Below are 21,886 nucleotides of genomic sequence, written 5' to 3'. Positions count from 1 at the left end.
ACAAGCTTGGAACAGAGGTCATAGGAAGTCCAAAATTATCAAACTTGGCATGTGGAAAAAGTAGTCATAGCATCTCCAAAAGAGGCATAGGTTAATCAATAACAAGCTCACAACATGGCGTCATGAGGTTAACAAAAAACTGGAACATCATTTAGTCATGTTCATGGCAATGAAAACATATGCTACAGGACATATATGAGGCATCAAATGGCATGGCATGATAGATCATAACATGGACATCAAAACATGTCAACTAGGCATGTCCAGATTATGCATGGAATAGATGGTAGCATCAAGTTAACATGGCAACATACTGTAACAGTTACAGACTTGGCAAAAATCACGGTCTCAAAAAACAGCAAACATCAAGCAGCACACTTTACAAGCTTGTGCTAGTCACCACAAGGCACATAAAAATACATGGATTGTACCATTGTAAAGATGGCATTAATATGTTTCTAAAACATGCTTACATGATGCACAAAAGATCAACACACAAAATGCTATGAAAAAGACAAAACAACAAGTTATGACAATCTCCAGTAGTTAACATCATATATGACCCTTGGAACAATGATTAAGGCATCAAGATGGACACTAACATGCATGCAAACTAAACAACCATGTAGAGCACTCAGAGACAAACAATTTGACATATCATGCACACAAATCGGAGCGATACGCGTGAAGTTATGATCATCGCAAGATGCACACATGATGGGGCAAAATAGGGACTTAGGTGATTTTTGTGGGACGGAAACTGAGCGCGATATAGCTATAATGCGCACGAAGCGAAGAATAGGGGTGTGCTCACCAGTTGGATGGCCCAGGAAAGAAGAGGAGGCTGGCTGGGCCTTGCAGCGGTAGAGGAGGTGGGCTAGCCCACACATGCAGGAAGAAGGCCCATGCGGGCGCGTGGTTGCCCACATGGCTAGCGACGCTGGTCGTCGTTCTCCTCGTGACCGCACGAGGGGAGGCAGGCGGCGGCGACTGGGGCTTGCGGTGGCGCGGCACGGACCTGGCCGGAGGTCGCCGGCGGGCGCATGATGGGGCGGATCCCGTCAGATCCGGGCGGTGGGGCGGTGAAACGGGGTCGGCAGCGAGCTCGGAGCTCCTGCTCCTGTTCATGGCGATGATAGAGAGAGAGAGAGAGGTTAGGGTAAGGAGGAGAAGAAGATGGGGAAGGGCGCGATGGTCGGCGACCTGGGGGCAGCGGAGCACAGCGAGACGGCAGCGGCGACCTCGGGGAAGAGGAGCGGACGGGTGGCGGCGAGCGCTCTCGATCCCCTTGGGATCAAGCGGGAGGAGCGGGATGGATGGTCGGGCCCGGGCGGGCCGCGGTTGGGCCACAGTGGGCCGGCGGCATGGGGAAGTGGCTGAGGCGACGTGGCGACTCCGGATAGGCTCGGGCGCGGCGGAGCGGACATGTCCGGCCGTCGGCGAACATGTCCGGCGGCGCGGAGGAGGTGGGAGCTAGGGTTTCGTTTGCGAAAATGGAGGGGGAGGCTTATTTATAGGTAGAGGGAGCTAGGAGAGGACAAATGAGGTGCGGTTTTCGCCCACACGATCGTGATCCAACCACGGAGATCATGGAGGGGGCTTAGATGGGCTAGTGGGCTATTGTGGAGGGGTGCTGGGCTGCAAAGAGAAGGAGGGTTTCGGTTAATGCGGTTAACTTTTGGGGCATCAAACGACCTCCAAATGGAACGAAATTTCGCAGGCGATCTACCATTGATATACCAAGGCCACTCGACAAATCTCGCCCCATTCCGAGAAGGTTTTTCTCCCGCTCACGAAACAAGATCTGAGAGGGGCGACAGGTGCGTGTGAGAGTGTAGGATTCCGAAACGGACAACGGAGACCGTGACCAGATGCAAGAGACGAACATGAATGCAAATGGAATGCACATGATGACATGGCAAAATGCAACATGCAAGAAAATGACATGGTAACGACGACGAATAAACGGAAGACACCTGGCGCATCAGGCTCGGAGCGTTACAATACTAGTTCGCATGCGCTTGGAAATCTCTCTGAGTTTACCTTGATACGCCATGATGAGGGGCCAAACATGCGTCATCCAGTGATTGAGAGGGACGCTTGGGTCATGCTCCTTACTTCTCCACCGGATTATTAGACCGAATATCATCTCATTAAAGCGGTTTCTTGCTTTGGGCATATTACTTACTGGCATCATCCTGGTCACCGTAAGGCGCGAGTTATTGTGTGTGTTCTGATCAATGAAGTTCCTGTGGTTCCATTTAGTCTTGTGGTGAAGAGGTTTGCTGACATTAATGGTCTTGGGAAATCGTGGTCTGTTCCTGTCTACATTCTCAATGGAAGAAATCCCAATCAAAACTTGCCAGGGAATGAATAAGAGGTTTCGCCTATGGGTGCATCACCCCACCCGAACAACTCACTTTTATGATGGCCATACAACAAGCGCAACACGATGCACAGGTCTGGTAGATGCAAAACACCGCTAATGCTTGGGAGGCTGTCCCTACCTTGCCACCACCACAGAAGGGATCGGGGGAGTGGAGTGTGCTTCCTCCAGTTCATGAATCTTACCGAGGCTTCAGTTACCGTCAGATGACTAGATCTGAGGGGCCGTCCATGATGGATGGCATTCAGACTAGTGATGCAGACCGGGAGGATGGTATTTGAGTATGGAATGAACATGTCGCAATGGTGGAAAGGGCTGCTGCTAGTTAATACGTCCATTTTGCATCATGCTTTTATATTGATATTTATTGCATTATGGGCTATTCTTACACATTATATCACAATACTTATGCCTTTCTCTCTTATTTTACAAGGATTACATGAAGAGGGAGAATGCCGGCAGCTGTAATTCTGGATTGGAAAAGGAGCAAATATTATAGACTTATTCTGCACATCTCCATAAGTCCTGAAACTTCATGGAGAATTATTTTGGAATATATAAAAAACATTGGGCGAAGAAAGCACCAGAGGGGGGCCACCTGCCATCCATAAGGGTGGAAGGCGCTCCCTACCCCCCTGGGCACACTGCCCTGCCTTGTGGGGTCTCCGGTAGGCCCTAGATGCCCATCTTTTGCTATATGGTGTGTTTTGACCTAAAAAATCAGGAGGAAACTTTTGGGACGAAGCGCCACCATCTCGAGGCGGAGCCTGGGCAGAACCAATCTAGGGCTCCGGCGGAGCTGTTTTGCTGGGGAAACTTCCCTCTGGGAGGGGGAAATCGAAGCCATCGTCATCACTAACGCCATCTCCTCTCAAACCCTAGTTCATCTCTTGTATCTGATCTTTGTTTCAAAACCTCAGATTGGTACCTGTGGGTTGCTAGTAGTGTTGATTACTCCTTGTAGTTGATGCTAATTGGTTTATTCGGTGAAAGATCATATATTCAGATCCTTAATGATAATTAATACTCCTCTGATTATGAACATTAATATGCTTTGTGAGTAGTTACATTTGTTCCTAAGGACATGGGAGAAGTCTTTGTTATAAGTAATCATGTGAATTTGGTATTTGTTTGATATTTTGATGAGATGTATGTTGTCTCTCCTCTAGTGGTGTTATGTGAACATCGACTACATGACACTTCACCACGATTTGGGCCTAGGGAAGGCCTTGGGAAGTAATAAGTTGATGATGGGTTGCTAGAGTGACATAAGCTTAAACCCTAGTTTATGCGTTGCTTCGTAAGGGGCTGATTTGGATCTATATGTTTCATGCTGTGGTTAGATTTATCTAAATTCTTGTTTCGTAGTTGCGGATGCTTGTGAGAGGGGTTAATCATAAGTGGGAGGCTTGTCCGAGGAAGGGAAGCACCTAAGCACCGGCCCACTCGCATATCAAATTATCAAAGTAACGAACGTGAATCATATAAGCATGATGAAAACTAGCTTGACAGTAATTCCCATGTGTCCTCGGGAGCGCTTTGCTTTATATAAGAGTTCGTCTAGGCTTGTCCTTTGATACAAAAAGAATTGGGGCACCTACCCATTACAAATTATCTCATCATAGAACTTCCCTTAGCGATAATTTCAGTGCTTGCAGAGAATACCTTGCTGAAAACCGCTTGTCTTTTCCTTCTGCTCCTCGTTGGGTTCGACACTCTTACTTATCGAAAGGACTACGATAGATCCCCTATACTTGTGGGTCATCACTAGTATTGTTGATGGGACTCCTGCTGGACAATTCATTTTTTGTTAGATTGGCAATGACGAGGTGGAAGTTGGTTTACCTGTGGATGGAAATCTTTTGGTCTTTCTGATTCACTGCTACGCTATAGTTTTCACACCTCACATTGGCTACTTTGTTTCTCTTGAAAAAAAATTGAAGAGTGGATGATCTGTATGAACGGACTTCAATCATTTCTTCACAAAATTGTTGGAGTGGCCTGCTACACCTGGTTTCCTTTCTCTAATTTAGCTCATGGCAATACTGTGATCTATATCTCTCGGGAAATCTTGTGTGTTGTGCATGATACCCTTGCTGATATTCATCTGATGGGCACAGATATCATCTTTGATGAATATGATAGTCTTCCTTCTTCGTTGGATACCACTGAAACTATGGATGTTAACACTGCTGCATCTAAGAATCGTCATCACATAATCACTCCGTTGTATGTCTCTGAGGTCAGGCGTTGCAACAGATACACAAGGTACCTAGGTTTCAAGGCTCCTTCTCTTTCTAAAAAAAGGAAGAAAGTTTCTCATGTTATGCACAGACATGTGCCTGCTTTGGAGGACGTTCAATCAATGCAAATAGAAGAAAATGTTGCGGTTGGGGAGTTAGAGGATCAAAATGTGCCAGAACATGATGGAAATATGCCCTAGAGGCAATAATAAATTTGTTATTTATATTTCCTTATATCATGATAAATGTTTATTATTCTTATAGAATTGTATTAACCGGAAACTTGATACATGTGCGAATACATAGACAAAACAAAGTGTCCCTAGTATGCCTCTACTTTACTAGCTTGTTAATCAAAGATGGTTAAGTTTCCTGACCATAGACATGTGTTGTCATTTGATGAACTGGATCACATCATTAGGAGAATGATGTGATGGATAAGACCCATCTGTTAGCTTAGCATTATGATCGTTAAGTTTTATTACTATTGCTTTGTTCACGACTTATACATATTCCTTTGACTATGAGATTATGCAACTCCCGAATACCAGAGGAACACCTTGTGTGCTATCAAACGTCACAACGTAATTGGGTGATTATAAAGACCTCTACAGGTGTCTCCGAAGGTGTTTGTTGGGTTGGCATAGATCGAGATTTGGATTTTTCACTCGAGTATCGGAGAGGTATCTCTGGGCCCTCTCGGTAATGCACATCACGATAAGCCTTGCAAGCAATGTAACTAATGAGTTAGTTACGGGATGATGCATTATAGAACGAGTAAAGAGACTTGCTGATAACAAGATTGATCTAGGTATGAAGATACCGATGATCGAATCTCGGGCAAGTAACATACAGATGACAAAGGGAATGACATATTTTATCATTGTGGTTTGACCGATAAAGATCTTCGTAGAATATGTAGGAACCAATATGAGCATCCAGGTTCCGCTATTGGTTATTGATCGGAGATGTGTCTCGGTCATGTCTACATAGTTCTCGAACCCGTAGGGTCCGCACGCTTAACGTTCGACGATGATTTATATGATGAGTTATGTGTTTTGGTGACCGAAATTGTTCGGAGTCCCGGATGAGATCACGGACATGACGAGGAGTCTCGAAATGGTCGAGAGGTAAAGATTGGTATATTGGACGATAGTATTCGAACACCGGAATAGTTTCGGAGTGTTTCAGAAATTTTTCGGAGTACCGAGCGGTTACCCGACCCCCCCCCCCAGAAAGTAATGGGCCAACATGGCCATATGGGACAGAGTGCGCAGCCGACAAGGGGTGGCGCCCCCCCATGGACAGTCCGAATTGGACAATGGGAGGGGGCGCCGCCGCCCTTTCCTTCCCCCTCTCCCTCCCCTTCGCCCCTTCCCCCTCCGAAAGAAGGAAGGGGGCCGACATGGACTAGGAGTCCTAGTCGGTTTCCCCCCCATGGCGTGCCCCCTTAGGCCAGCCTCCTCCCCTCCTCCTTTGTATACGGGGGCAGGGGGCACCCCAAAGCACAACAATTGTTCTCTTAGATGTGTGCGGTGCTGTAACGCCCCGAGTCCGATGCGCCAGGTGTCTTCCAATCATTCGCCGTCGTTGCCATGTCATTCCCTTGCATGTTGTATTTTTCCATGTTATCATGTGCATTGCATCCTCATGTTTCCAAAACTTGCATCCGGCCATTTTCTGTGTTGTCCGTTTCGGCTTCCGACACTCTCACATGCACCCGTTGCACCTCCCATACCTCGTTTTGTGAGTGGGAGAAAACGTTCTTGGAATGGGCCGAGATTTGTCGAGTTGCCTTGGTACATCACCAGTAGACCGCCTGTCAAATTTCGTTCAATTTGGAGGTCGTTTGATGCCCCAACGGTTAACCGTGTAACCGTCAAACCCTCCTTCTCTTTGCAGCCCAGCACCCCTCAACAACAGCCCACTAGCCCATCTAAACCCCCTCCATGCCCTCCGCCGTTGGATCACGATCGTGTGGTTGAAAACCGCACCTCATTCAGCCTCTCCTAGCTCCCTCTACCTGTAAATTAGTCCCCTCCCTCGAAATTTGTGGGCAAACCCTAGCCATCTTCCTCCTCGCGCCGCCGAACACGTCCGTCCCGGCCGGACATGTCCAACCACCACCCCCCATAGCCAACCAAGCGCCTCCACGTCGCCCAGCCGTCGCTTGCCTCCACTCCCATCACGCCATGTGTCCTCCCTGCGCGCCCCTGCCTCCCTCTCCTGCCGCCGGACCTTCTGGCCCAGATTGGGGCCCGCCCGAGCCCAGCTAGCCCCTGACGAGCCCGCGCGACGCCGCCCGTATGCCCCGCATGCTCGGGTCGCCACTTCGCTAGCGTTCGCCGTCCGCCGCCGCCTCAACCCCACTGGAGCACACCAGCGTCCGCCTCTTCCTCGGAGCACCGCCTGAGCTCACCCACGGCGCTCCCGCCGCCCCACACCCGAAGGTCTTCACCGCCGCACCACCTTCCTCCAGCAAGATCGATGCCCACTGTCGGATCCAGCCTCCTCCACCGCGACACCGCCGTCCCTAGCCCTGCACGCCGCTGTCACTGCTCGCCGGCTCCGCCATGCCACGACCCCTGCCTCGTCTTGCCTGGTCAACCGAGCGGACCGGCCGGTCCGAGCAGACCGGCCCAGTTCGACCAGGCCTGCTGAACCAGCAATCCGCACCGCGCCGGTTTTTCCCAGCCCCAACCTCGATCTGGCACATGGGCCCTCTGGTGAGCTCGCCTCCGCTAAGTCCCACACATGCACAGTTTTGTTATATTGCCCCCTAGAAACTCATGTCATAAGTGCAACCTGTGGTGTGTGTAACTTTGTGCATAATAATCCTATGATGATGTTCTTGGTATGGAATTGTTCATCTTTGAATGCTCTACATGCTAGTCTAATTTTCATGCATGTTATGGTTCAGATTGATGCCTTAATCATCGTTGCAAAAGTGCTAAATGTTGTTATCTACAGGAAACTGTCATAACTTGTTGATTTTCCTTTTTATAGCATTTTGTGTGTTTATCGTTTGAGCATCATGTCTACATGTTTTAGGATCATATTCATGCCATCTTTACAGTGGTGCCATCCATGTATTTTTATGTGCTCTGTCGTAACTATCACAAGCTTGCAAAGTGTGCTACTTGATGTTTGTTGTTTTCTGAGACTTAGTGATTTTTGCTAAGTCTGTAATTGTTACGTTGTGTTGCCTTGTTAACTTGATGCTACCATATATTCCATGCACAATCTCGAGATGCCTAGTTGACATGTTTTGATGTCCATATTATGCTCTATAATGTCGTGCCATTTTATGCCTCATATATGTACCGTAGCATATGTTTTCATTGCCATGAACATGCCTAAATGATGTTCCAGTTTTCTGTTACCTTCATGATGCCCTATTGTGAGCTTGTTATTAGTTAATATATGCCTCTTTTGGAGATGCTCCAATTACATGAATTGAATTATGTTATGAGTATCGTGTCCACATGCCAAGTTTTATAATTGTGGACTTCATATGACCTCTGTTCCAAGCTAGCAAACATGCTATGCTGATTTTGCTGTTTTACACTTGCTGAAATTGTTACAACATTTAAACGTGTCTTGATGGTTCCCACTAGTCCATGAGCCATATGTATATGGTGCCTTGATGTTATTTGATCCTTGTTATGTGTACTTTGATGCCATGTCCTTGGTTTCCATATAACTTGCTGTAGTTTGTCTCTTTCTTGCTCTCAAGTTGGCATCATGCTAAATCTGTCATCCTGTTAACATCATGTTCCTTTTTTGCATGAATCATATGAACTTGTGCCCTTGGACTAAGTTCAAGGATATCATGTCTACTAAATGCCCATGTATTTTGCATCATTACTAAAGTTACAATGGTTGCTGTTATGTGCCTCCAAACTCAGCATCATAATGTTACTATTTTGCATTCCTAGATTTTCTCAAAGTTTGAGAATCATCTTATACCATGTTACATCTTGTCTTGTTGATTGCCATTGATCTAGGGCTCATACGGAGATGCTTAGTAATAATGTTTTGCCATGTTTAACATGTAATTTAATGCCATGCTTTTGCTTGTTGTGTTCTTGCACTATATCATCATTGTTTCATGCCTCCAACATGTCAACATGTTATTTCTGCTCACTTGTATGCCCTGTTTTCACAGTCATAATCTGTGTTATCAAGTTGCTTTTTTGCATTGATCATCTTCGATTAATCTTGATGCCTATGAACCTGAACCTTAATGATATTTGAAGCATGTTGTCTGTACTTGAAGTGAATGTCAAGTTTGTGTCCATGTCTTTCCTGTAGCATGTTGTTTCCTTGATTGTAATGTGCTTAGTCGCTGTTTTGGGTAGATTGTGTTTGAAACTTGTATTGAGTGTATGTGTTGAACCGTTGCTCCGTTTTGAGCATGCTCTACATGAAACTTGCTTGGTTTTGCATGTAGCTTCATGATGCCTTGTTGCATCCATGTTTTGGAGTGTTGGAGATGCTGTTCGGCTTGCTTTTGCATCAATGTCATGTTTAACTTGTTTTGCTCATATCTTCTAGGTCGTAGCTCCGAATTAAATGAACTTTATATGTAACTTGACTAGAAAAGCATGTAGATCATCTTGGTGCACTTTAACTTGATGTTTAACTACTTTAACATGATGTATTATTCATATCTGGACCAATTTCAAAATTTGCATATGAGGACTTACTAGAATTGTTATATGTTGATTTCGGCCTCATTTAAACTTGCTTTGATGTGTTGTTCTTGTATGCATCATCTCTTGCCATCAGTAGCATCATATAGCCTTGTCATGCATCCTACTTGGTTGAGCACCATGTCTTGTTATGTGTTGTGTGTTTACCATGTTGGTTGCTTCTTTCTGGTTGTGCTCCTTCTCGATAGTTCCTGTTTCATAGCGATTGTGAGGATTCGTTCGAATACGTGGGATCATCTTCTTCATGCACTTGTTCTTCTTCCTAGTTGGATTTCAGGCAAGATGACCATCACCTTGGATCTCACTACTATCTTTGCTATTCTAGTTGTCTTGATGCTATCGCTATGTCGCGCTACCTACCACTTGTTTATCAACCTCCCAAATTGCCATGATAGCTTCTAACCTTTTCACCTTTCCTAGCAAACCATTGTTTGTCTATGTTATCGCTTTTCCCAGCTCCTCTTATAGCGTTGCTAGTTGCAGGTGCAGTTGCAGGTTGTTCCATGTTGGGACATGGTTATTTTGGGATATCACGATATCTCTTATTTAATTAATGCATATGTATACTTGCTAAAGTGTGGAAGGCTCGGCCTTTTGCCTGGTGTTTTGTTCCACTCTTGCCACCCTAGTTTCCGTCATACCGGTGTTATGTTCCTTGATTTTGCATCCCTAACATGGTGAGGGTTTATCGGCCCCTCTTGACAGTTCGCTTTCAATAAAACTCTTCCAGCAAGGCCCAACATTGGTTTTAACTTTTGCCATAATAAAACTTGAACTAAGTAATTAATTGGCATTGGGTGTCATGAACCTGAGGATTCTTTCTACATACAAGGGGGGCAGTGTCGATGGTGTTGGTGCCAAACTAGAGCACTGTGCGGGACCGCCCCTTGGCAATTTGGGGTATTTTGGCACTAGCGCATCCGTCGTGGCCTGAGACGAGATACACGCGGCTACTATCAGGGTCTCGGCACGTAGGGAGGTCTTGCTGGACTTGTTTTACCATTGTCGAAATGTCTCGTGCACCGGGATTCCGAGTAGAGGACTTGAAGTAAACTCATTTAAAATACACCAACCACGTTGCGTAACCGTGACTGTCTCTTTTCAGGGAAGTTCAAGAGGAGAACACGGTTGGGATATGTTTGAACGTAAGTAGTTCAGGATCACTTATTGGTCATTACTAGTTGGTGACCGTTTGCGTAGTTTCTCATCTTACTCTTGTATTCGTAAGTTAGCCACCATACAATGCTTAGTCGCTTGCTGCAACCTCACCACCTTATCCTTTTACATACCCATTAAGCTTTGCTAGTCTTGAAACCCACGGTAATCGGATTGCTGAGTCCTCGTGGCTCGCAGATTACTACACCAACAGTTGCAGGTACAGGTAATGCAATGATCATGACGTGAGAGCGATGTTTCCTTGTCTTGGAGTTCTTCTTCTTCTTCGATCTTGGGTTAGGTTCCTAGTCGGCAGCCTGGGCTAGCAGGGTGGATGTCATTTGAGTTTATGTTTGTGTTTCATCCGTAGTCGGATGTTGTTCTCATGTATGATGTTTGATGTATTCATGTGGCTATGTATGTCTTCTTTATGTATCCCCAACTATTATGTAATGGTTCGATGTAATGATATCCACCTTGCAAAAGCGTGTCAATATGCGATTCTATCCTTGGTGGGACCTTCGAGTTCCTTTAAGATAGAGTCGCATATTGGGCATGATAGGTGCCCCCCTCCACAGTTTACTCCTCCGGACATATTGTCATAGTGCTTAGGCGAAGCCCTGCATGGATCATATCACCATCACCGTCACCACAGCGTCGTGCTGACGAAACTCTCCCTCGACACTTTGCTGGATCAAGAGTTAGAGGGACATCATCGAGCAGAACGTGTGCAGAACTCGAAGGTGTCGTACATTCGGTGCTTGATAGGTTGGATCACGAAGACGTTCGACTACATCAACCGTGTTAAGCTAACGCTTCCGCTTTTGGTCTACGAGGGTACATGGACACACTCTCCCCCTCTCGTTGCTATGCATCTCCTAGATAGATCTTGCATGATCGTAGATATTTTTTTTGAAATTGCATGCTACGTTTCCCAACAGAACCTACCCTGATTGCCATGATTCAGATGGTGGGCACTACTATGTGCGGTATCCCTGAAGTTGAGCTTGCGGAGGATCTCCTTCTGAAAGATGCCTCTGCCTCCATCTAAGGATGTCTTCTGATAGTGTTTGTTGCGCTTCAGTATTTTGTGTCTTCTCTCTTTTATTTCACTTATCTCTCTGTTTATTTTATCTGAACTATGCCGACTGCACTTTGGAAGATCTGATGCTGGAATATGCATGGTATGAATGATGATAACAAGTGTCTTGCGTTGCTCAACTAGATCGAAGAAGCCAACTGCTCTATTTTTTGTCTGCAAGAAACAAAAAAAAGTTTCGATCACTCTTAAATTCGTAAATGTTGTCCACGCCGGTTTGACAAATTTGAGTTCATGCCTTCGAATGGTGCCTCGGGAGGCCTTATTATAATATGGTGTAGTAACCAATTCTCAGGTGTAGTCATCTACAAATTTCTGTTTACGCTTATAATTAAGTTTGAGGCTCTTTGATGCAATAAAATTTGGTCTCTCTCCAACATTTATGGACCATGCTCGGGTTAGGAGAGAATTGATTTTTTGGGAATGGTTTTCGGCTTTGGAAGTCAATGTGGATGATCTCTAGCTTTTCATGGGGGATTTTAATTTTATGCGATCTTTGGAAAATAGGAACTTGCCTAGAGGAAATGTGTATGAAATCCTTAACTTTAATGAAGTAATCAGCGGACTATCTCTATTGGAAATTCCCATTAAAGGTAGGCAGCACACGTGGTCGAACATGCAGGATCAACCCCTATTGGAACAACTTGATTGGTTCTTCTCCTCGCTGAAATGGATTTCTGCATTTCCTAATACCATGGTAAAACCCTTGGCATGCCCAATCTCTGATCATGTACCTTGTGTGATGATGATTTACACTTTGATCCTTAGGTGCAAAAATTTTAGGCTTGAAAGTTTTTGGCCATCTCATCCAGATTTCATGTCAACGGTGGAGAAATCTTGGAATGCTCCCTAAAAGCTTCGTCCTCTGCCACTAGACTTTCAAGGACGCTCAAAAGGCTGAGATATGCACTAAAAAATTTAGTAAATAGATATCAAAATTATGCTTATTAATTGAAATTTCCAACAAGGTCCTGCTTCAACTTGATGAACTTGAGGAAGAAAGATATCTCATGATACCAAAGACAAAATTTCAAAGAATTTTCAAAACCACTTGACCGACTCCTCAAATACCAAAATGGTTACTGGAAGAAGCGCCGCAATTTCCGTTGGGCCGTCAAAGGAGAGGAAAACACCAAGTACTTTCAACCTAGGGCTGCAGAAAGATTTTGTAAGAACTCCATTCCAAATTTAAAACTTTCGCATGGCCGTCTAATTGAAGATCCTGATGAAAAGGCTGAAGCCTTTCTGGAATGCTACACGAATATGATGGGAGTCTCGAATACTCTTATATATGATTTTTAGCTCTTTGATTTAATTCAAAGTGTGCTTGGACTGGATGAGCTCCCGACCCCTTTTTCAAATGAGGAAATTGATCGAGTGATTAAAATTATTCCTGCGGATAGGGCCCCTAGCCTAGATGGTTTTTCTGGACTTTTTCTCAAGGTATGTTGGGATATTAACAAAACTGATTTCTACCAGTTATGTGCTGATTTTTGGGAAGGAAAAATTGATCTCAAATGTCTAAATACTTCTCTTATAACCGTCATCCCCAAGAAAATTACACATGAGACTGTCAATGATTTCAGCCTATTTCTTTATTGAATTCTGTGCTCAAAGTGATCACAAAAATCCTAGCCGAATCATTGCAGAGATGGATTCTTATAGGTGTGCATCGTAACCAATATGGTTTCATTAAGACAAGGACAATACATAATTGATTGGCATGGCCGTATGAAAATTTATATCGATGCAAGCAATCTGGCACGGATATTGTCATCTAAAACTGGATCTCGAAAAGGCGTTTGACACAATGGAACACAAATTTATTCTGGATATCATGAAAGCCAAAGGGTTTGATGCACATTGGTGCATGTGGACAAAAAATTTGCTAGACTCTGGATCATCCTTGGTGCTTCTCAATGGGGTCACTGGGAAAGAATTCAAATGTAGACGAGGTGTATGACAAGGTGATCTGGTTTCCCCCTTACCTTTTGCCCTAGCTATAGATTTACTACAGTCATTAATTAATTGTGTGTGGTCGGAAGGGCACCTCGAACTTCCAATTGATCAACCTGCCTAGGGAGACTTCCTAGTTATTCAATACACTGACGACACTATGATTGTTGTCAATGCATCCTGGCAAGAACTTATGACTATTAAAACTTTGTTGGACTCTTATGCAAAAGCTACTTGTCTCAAAATTAATTATGCTAAATCTCAAATTATTCCAATCAATGTGTCCGAACAGAAGATGGTGGACTTGGCTATGGTACTTGATTGCCAAATAGGCTCAATGCCCTTTTCCTATCTTGGGCTTCCCCTAGGAACCACTAGACCAACTATGATAGATCTGATGTCATTGGTGGATCGTATCGAAAGAAGACTTATTCTGGCTTTCCTAGAGCGAAAGATTATAGCTCATTAACTCGTCCCTCTCCTCAGTCCTATCATTTGCGATGTGTGTCCTGAAAGTCCCATGGAAGATCATTGATGCTTTTGATCATGCTAGAAGGCACTGTTTATCGAGGAAAGTGGCTGATCGCAACATGAAATCTTACTCTCTAGAAGCCTGGAATCTCGTCTGTCGACCGAAACAAAAAGGTGGGCTGGGTGTGATCGACCTCAAGGTCCAAAACAAAGCATTGCTCCTCAAATTTTCACACAAACTTATTAATCGAGATAATGTGCCTTGGGTGATGCTTGTCTGGAATGCCTACTATGGTTCCAATCCCCCACATGCAAACCAAGTGTGTGGTTCCTTCAGGTGGTGGGATGTCTTTAAACTCATGGATATTTGCAGAGGGATTACCACCTGCATCCCGGCTGGGGGAGACATGATGCTTATGTGGAAGGATCTACGGCATGAAAATGATCTCATCATGAACACTTACCCACACTTGTTCTCCTTCACGTTGGATGAGGACATCTCTTTAGCAGACTTCTATTTTGATCCTTAGCCATACAATCACTTTGCTCTACCTCTTTTGATTGAAGCTAGAACAGAAGTGGACTCTATAATGGTGGTGATGCAGGGCCTTCAAAGGACATGGTGAAGGATGAATGGACTCTTTGTTGGGGGGACACGATCTTCCGTCCCAAAAAATTCTACAAATTTGTATTTAGGAACTGTCAAGCCCCAAAACATACCACAACGAATTCAAAGACACAAAGTCTTCGCCTGGCTAATATGCATGGATAGAATCAACACGAGAAACATGCTTTTACAAGGAGGTAGTTCCCAATCGGTGAGGATCATGGCTACATGCTTTGTACTGTTCAGTACTTGGGAACATACATACACCGGTTCTTCCAATGCACTTTCAGTAGTGCTTGCTGGAATGTTTTGGGTCTCTCTTGGGATTGCGGTAGACCCATTTAGGAGATTATTAAACATGCTTCAAACACTTGGCAACGTCCACTTTTCAAAGAATTTCTGATCTTGCCTGCGTGGAACATTTGGAAACAGAGGAATAGAAGGTACTCCAAGGGGGTGTCTGCCTCAACTCAGGACTGGCTCCATGCACTTAAGAGTGATCTTGAGATTATGAGTTATAGAGTGAAACCAGATTTGTCTGAGTTCATGCAAACTCTTTCCACCTCCCTTGTTGCATAGAATCAAACTCCCTAAACCTCCCTCTGTAGTAGCCCTTAGTGCCATGTAAACTAAACTTTGTAAATTTTATTTTAATGGAGCAACGGTAGGAGCCTCTCCTGCTGTTTTTACTATTCAAAAAATATATGCGAAAAGCATAGGCATGGGATCAGTGATGGATATTTGTGTTGGATGATATTCATCATATAACAGTCACAACCTAGAGTGATACATGATAGCTCCAATTCATCAATGTAATGTAGGCATGTGTTCCGTATATAGTCATACATGCTTATGATAAGAACTTGTGTGACATCTTTTGTCCTACCCTCCCGTGGCAGTGGGGTCCATAAGGAAATCTAAGTGATATTAAGGCCTCCTTTTAATAGAGAACCGGAACAAAGAATTAGCACATAATGAATACATGAACTCCTCAAACTACGGTAATCACCAAAAAGAATACCAATTATTGTCACCTCGGGTATGCGGATCATAACACATAATAGGTGCATACAACTTGCAAGATAGGATCAAGAACTCAAATATATTCATGAAAACATAAAGGGTTCAAATCTGAAATCATGGCACTCGGGCCCTAGTGAAAAGCATTAAGCATAGCAAAGTCATAGAAACATCAATCTCGGAACATAGTGTATGCTAGGGATCAAGCGCTAAAAAATTGACTTGATTACATGAAAAATCTCATCCAACTCCATCACCATCCGGTAAGCCTATGAAGGGATTACTCACTCCCGGTAGTGAGCATCATGGAATATTTTATGGAGATGGGTTGATGATGGCCATGGAGATGATTTCCACCCTCCGGAGCCCTGAACGGACTCCAGATCAGCCCTCCCGATGAAGAACAAGAGGTGGTGGTGGCTCTGTATCATAGAATGCGATGATTCCTTCTCCCTGATTTTTTCTCCCCGGATAGGTATATACGGAGTAGGAGTTATGGTTGCCGGAGGTTTCAGGGGCCCACAAGCCTGTGGGTGTGCCCTGGGGGATGGGCGCGCCGCCCGAGCTTTACGCTCCTGGGTGGCCCCCCTCTCGTAATTCTCTTCGCCAATATTTTTATATATTCTAGAAATTATCACCATAAATTTTCAGCCGAATCCAAGAACTTTTATTTCTGCACAAAAATAACACCATGGCAATTCTGCTGAAAATAACGCTAGTCCGGGTTAGTTCCATTCAAATCATGCAAATTAGTGTCCAAAACAAGAGCAAACATGTTTGGAGAAGTAGATACGTTTGGGACATATCAGTTACTAATAATGATGCTTTAGTAGTAAGGCTTTATTGAGGGTTCCAGAATCACTACCACTAATATGAACTATTGTATCCTCTAGTAACTGGTCAAATGCATAAGTGGGCGGAGTCACGTATAGTACATGTTCTACTCGAGGTAGACTACGTACCATGCATGACACCATCATAGTCTCCCCCATAGGGTTACAATTCATGATAATTAAGGGTTAATCCCATGGACACAGCCTCTCTAAGGGCTCTCCGTAACTCCCCCATAAATTGCAATGGCGAGGAATCGAGGATTTTACTGTCACCTCAAATTACCCCAACGCCCCAACCCTTCACAACGACAATAATATAATTCACGGCACAAGGCACAAATGTGAGTGAGCATTCCTCTCAACATTTGTGAAGGTTACTAACTTGAATCATGTACATGTAATATTGGATCGCAACAGTTATCATAATGGGTTCAACCATATCCTCAAGAACTAGTTCAACTACTCAAACAAAGACATGAAGGTTAAGGACAAGTTACAAGCTGACATCAAGCCGATGAAGGGAGAAGGCATGCTGGTGATGGTGGAGACAGCGATGCTGTGATGATGGTGATGATGATGCCCACACCGATGGTGAGGGAGATGGAGATGGGGGTGGCGCTAGTGACGGCGCCGGTGTAAGGGCACCAGCCCGGCGGCCGGTGCTTATGGCGGCAGAGCCTCCTCCTCTTCCCTTTGCATTGTCCCTCCTTCTATTGGTGGTCGAGCAGCAATGGAGATGGTTGTGGATGAATGATATGTGATGGAAGATGGATTATGAGATGGTATGTCGGCGGCTAGCATTGAGGAGGTGTATATAAGGAGCCTCCCTAGCCTCCTCTCTTGATGGGCTTCATCCAAGGGCTCTCAATGAGCCAAATCCTCTCCCAATCTCTTCTCTACGAGCCAAGGACCTCCCGAGATAGAACAGGGGTGAAACCGGTGAAGAATCCCATCTGGAAGGGCAACTTTCGGAGCTGTCTACACATCATACTCCCCCCAAAACAACCGCATGTGTCACATGGATGTCGTCTTTTGATGTGACCTCTTCCGGTAAAATGATCACCATTTCTTCATGCAAACTCAGAATTTTTTGTTCTTGGGCTGGTTGGATTCATATTAACGATGTCGATCCATTCCTGGTTTCATATGTTGATTTGGAGCACTTTGAAAAAAAAAACTTTTTCCTACCTCCGGAGTGGCTGTCTGGACCCTAGTTGACTCCGTATTGAACCCATCCTTGGTCCTTTCATCGTACTTGGTCCTAGGTTTCTCCAACACACCTGTAGACACAAGAAAACTAATGATAATGAAGTAAAATACTAAAGGTGCAATGCTCACAAGGAAAAGTGTAGATACTGATAATCATGCATAATGGATAACTATTTGGTTCAATGGTACATGATATATCAAGAGAACATGCAACAAATGAGCTCTAAAATTTGTGAAATATAGAGCTATCACCCAGTCGGAAAGAACTCCAAACTTAAGCATGCTCAACTTGGAGCAATTTCAGGATGGGTGACTAACTGGGAAGTTGGTCCTAGGTGCGCACGAGTGAGGACAAAGTGAGCGGGGAAGACTAGTATTGATATGTGGGGCTAGTCTAGATTCCATCAGGAGTAATGGGCAGTAACCGATGGCATTGTCTGGAAAGGTTTTCGAGTCGATGAGTCGTTTTGGGGTAGCGACCCGTGATGAGTCGAGCCTGGCAAATTGACTAGTCGCGAATAGTCTAGACTATTGGAGGGGTTTGAGTCAACCCTAGCAGTGCGACTCGTCGAGTAGTCGATGACTAGTCGTGCGACTCAAAAACAATGGTCTCCGGGGCATTACAACTTACATAGAGACACCTCGTGGCTCAACTCGATGAAGCACACAAAATCAGTAAATAAAATACACAAGGAAGGTTGAGTTGGGGCTGCCACAAAAATGTGATATATTGATCGGCACATATTTTGGCATGGCTGCATGTTGCACGAGAAGAAAGAGCGAAGATACAGATTTCTAACTTCTAGCAATAAGTACTCCGTCTGATTGAACCTACTAGAAGGGGATTCTTGAGAAAAAAACCATACGGATAGGGAACTATGTGTAAATGTACTTGCAAACTAAAATCCACCATGAAAATTCCATTATGAGCCATCCTAGTAAGAGAGGGAGAGAGTGCCATATCCATATTGTTAGGTGAGCATATGACACCTCACGGAGGAAGAACCCATGTGAATCCACGGATTGGAGAAAGGATGAAGCCAAAGATTATGATCTGTCGGATGACGCGGTTAAACTCCTGAGCACATATGCATCGACGATTCGTCGGGTGTGAGCCAAGTGGTGTTGATCTTTAATGAAGATGTACAGTAAGATCATTCGTACCTGCAGAGGCATGGATAACAAAATTAACTGAGAAAGTAATAGGAAAATAATATTGAATTTGCTGAACAGTCCAATAGAATGAGATGGTTCCAGAATGAGGAGAGAAAGACGATCCAATGTGAGGAAGAAGAGTACATGAAGAGGAATGGTCGACGGGGAGAAATGTATTTGGTCGATTCGATGCAATGAAAAGGCATTTTTTAGAAAATGAAGAGGCAAAGTGAAAGGAAATGTTGGGGCTAATTTGGGTGGGCCATAGGGCGCAACTATAGAGCCCGCTTACAAAAACTTGGCTTGGGCAGCTTAGGGAAAAGAAAATGGGGAATGGTTTCGTAGCCCACGCACAAGAAGAAAGTCAGGATGTGGCGAAAGTTTCAATGTGCATGCAACATGTTGTATAAAAGGGATGATGTGGTTGCATGGGTAGGCAGGAAAAGTGTGAAGGGATCCTATTTAGATATAGAAGATTTGTGCCAATGCTGCTTTTCTTCATATATTTTTCAGCAAAATATGTTCTAACATGTGATGTTATCTACACCTGTATACTAACATCATCACCTACTGTATCAACTTGCTTCTAACTTCCTATAATTCATGTTCCACACATTGTTGGAAAAGTTGAAATCAACTTATCTGAAACGGAAGGAGTTCCACAAGATATTATTGTTCCTACTGTTGGACTTAACATTGGTCGTATTGAGGATCAAAATACAAAACTTATTTTCTGGGATCTTGGAGGCAATGTAAGATTGTCAATGCGAACATCTGGTCCAAAATTCTAATGGGAAATTGGGGATACTCCATTTATTGTGGTTGGTTATCTATCGTGTATGATGTTAGGTTAATTGGACTTGCAACCTATGTTGGTTTGAATTTGTAACATCCGGGGGTTGTATATCTTAAGATTGAAGGGCTATAATAGTGTATCAGTGGTAAGCATAGAATATGAGGTACTCATGATTTTTTTTGTATTTGGAACAAGGAAATGCATGCCCCACTTGATTATTTTTGAGTATAATACCCTGGAGGTCCTAAAAATATTCCAAGTGTGTCAAGTAGTTCCTAAAAGTTTGCAATCATTCACCTCAAGTCCTAAATGTGTGTAAGTCATTCACCACAGTTCCGAAAAGTATTACAAGTGTGTCAAGTAAGTCCTAAAGGACCCGGGTAAAATACACATATAGGACCCATGGTGAACGATTTCAAACCTTTAGGACCTTTCTTGACACACTTGGAATACTTTTAGGACCTGTAGTGTATTTTACTCATTATTTTCGCATGGTTGGATTGTTTCCATGATTTTGACAATGTGTTGTGTTTTGTCTAATAAGGTATTAGGGAAGCATGTGATATGAGTATATGGCCCATTATTGCAGCCTTATCTGCATTGTTTTCTTGCATATACTCCATGTTCTTGTTAAGAATTCCACTGGTAGATAACACCTTTTGTGTGTAACAAGAATTTCATATAAGCTAATCCACATATGAGTTGCCATTTTCCAGCCAAGACACCATTTGCTTGCTTGATAGGTTGGCCTATGCACGATCTAGGAAAAATATTACCAAGAGGCCCATGCTATAATATATGTTATTGATGGTGTTGTTGAATCATCACTTGATGATGCCAAATCTGCTCTAGGTAAATTGATCCTTTTTAATCCTAAACTAACTATTATATCATCGTTAGATTCATAATATATTCTTGTTATATCTGATGACTGGTGGATTTTACTGAAGAGAAACATAATATATAATTCTTCAGAAAAGGTTCTTTGGCATGAGGATCTAAAAGGGGCACAAGTCCTGTTATTTTCCAATAAACATGTCAAAGGTTTAATGCCAGTTACTAAAATGAATTGTAAATTTCTCATTTTGTGTTATCTTTTGGACCATCAAAACATATTATTGGGGTTAAATCGTTAAATAGTTGTGGTCCTTAGAGCAAAGTTAGCATGTCAATCAAAATAAGATGCTAGTCAAGTCCACCTTCTACATCCTTGTTTTATAAAGTGCCTACACATTATAACCTGCCAATTTAAAATGACCCGCCAAATTAATATTCACATATGCCTATAGAAATGCCCACTATATCATTGTATATACAGCAAAAAACAGACAAGGGGATGTGGCCGTTCCATGCTAAATTATACGGTGTATTAGGCTTTTCATTGTCTCAAAGGTATAATTTTGATCATTTAATTTCCCAAAAATTTGTATTGTTAAAATTAAATTACGAAATTACTTCTTAGTTGTAGCAACGAATCTGTCAATAATCTAATTTTTTGTAGTAACAATTTTATACATGTATATGTATACCGTGTCACATATTTTAGTAAGCTCAATTGCCCTTATTTTATTGTTATTTTAGCAGATAATAATGCACCCCCTTCTGGTCTAATGGGCTAATTTTCTCCAAGTTTTATACTGTTGCGAAAGTCCTCTCAGTTGGTTGACATTTACTTGTATAGACTAGGATCCATACATTCTGTCGTGACCCAACACAGAGTAATACACATCATACATACGCAGAACATGCAAGTATGTGTTGGTACAACATGGCATCACAACATAACTCTACGACTCAAGGTATTTTACTTAAGAGGCCCTAAAGAGCCATACATAACATGATATTAAAAACATGGGTTTGATGACCCAACATATAAAGTCATACAAGCAACAAGCGGAAGCATAAACCTGTCTGAGTACAAACAGCTGAAAAGAAAGAAGGCTAGGAAGCCTGTCTATCTACAAGATCCTCCATAGGATCCAGGCCTCTATCCGGGATTCCCAAGATAATTATCGAAACCCATGTGGAACTATTAGAGAGACTGAAGTCTCCTATGCAAAAACATAAATTAAGTAAACATGAGTACAAATGTACTCAATGATGACCCACAAGTATAGGGGATCTATCGTAGTCCTTTCGATAAGTAAGAGTGTCGAACCCAACGAGGAGCAGAAGGAAATGATAAGCAGTTTTCAGCAAGGTATTCTCTGCAAGTACTGAAATGAGTGGTAACAGATAGTT

At 43.5% G+C, this 21,886-nt stretch overlaps 1 pseudogene; it reads left to right on the top strand.

Moving 5' to 3' along the window:
• The first annotated feature begins 16,960 nt into the window (after nt 1–16,960).
• The window catches only part of LOC125554752 (ADP-ribosylation factor-like protein 3), a 61,293-nt pseudogene continuing 56,367 nt past the window's right edge, over nt 16,961–21,886 (top strand).

The sequence above is a fragment of the Triticum urartu genome, chromosome 4A, assembly GCF_056163025.1.
Source record: "Triticum urartu cultivar PI428250 chromosome 4A, HENAU_Tu73, whole genome shotgun sequence".
In the NCBI taxonomy this organism is placed as follows: Eukaryota; Viridiplantae; Streptophyta; class Magnoliopsida; order Poales; family Poaceae; genus Triticum; species Triticum urartu.
Note: the sequence above shows the minus strand (reverse complement) of the source record. Positions and strands in the feature narration are given on the sequence as shown.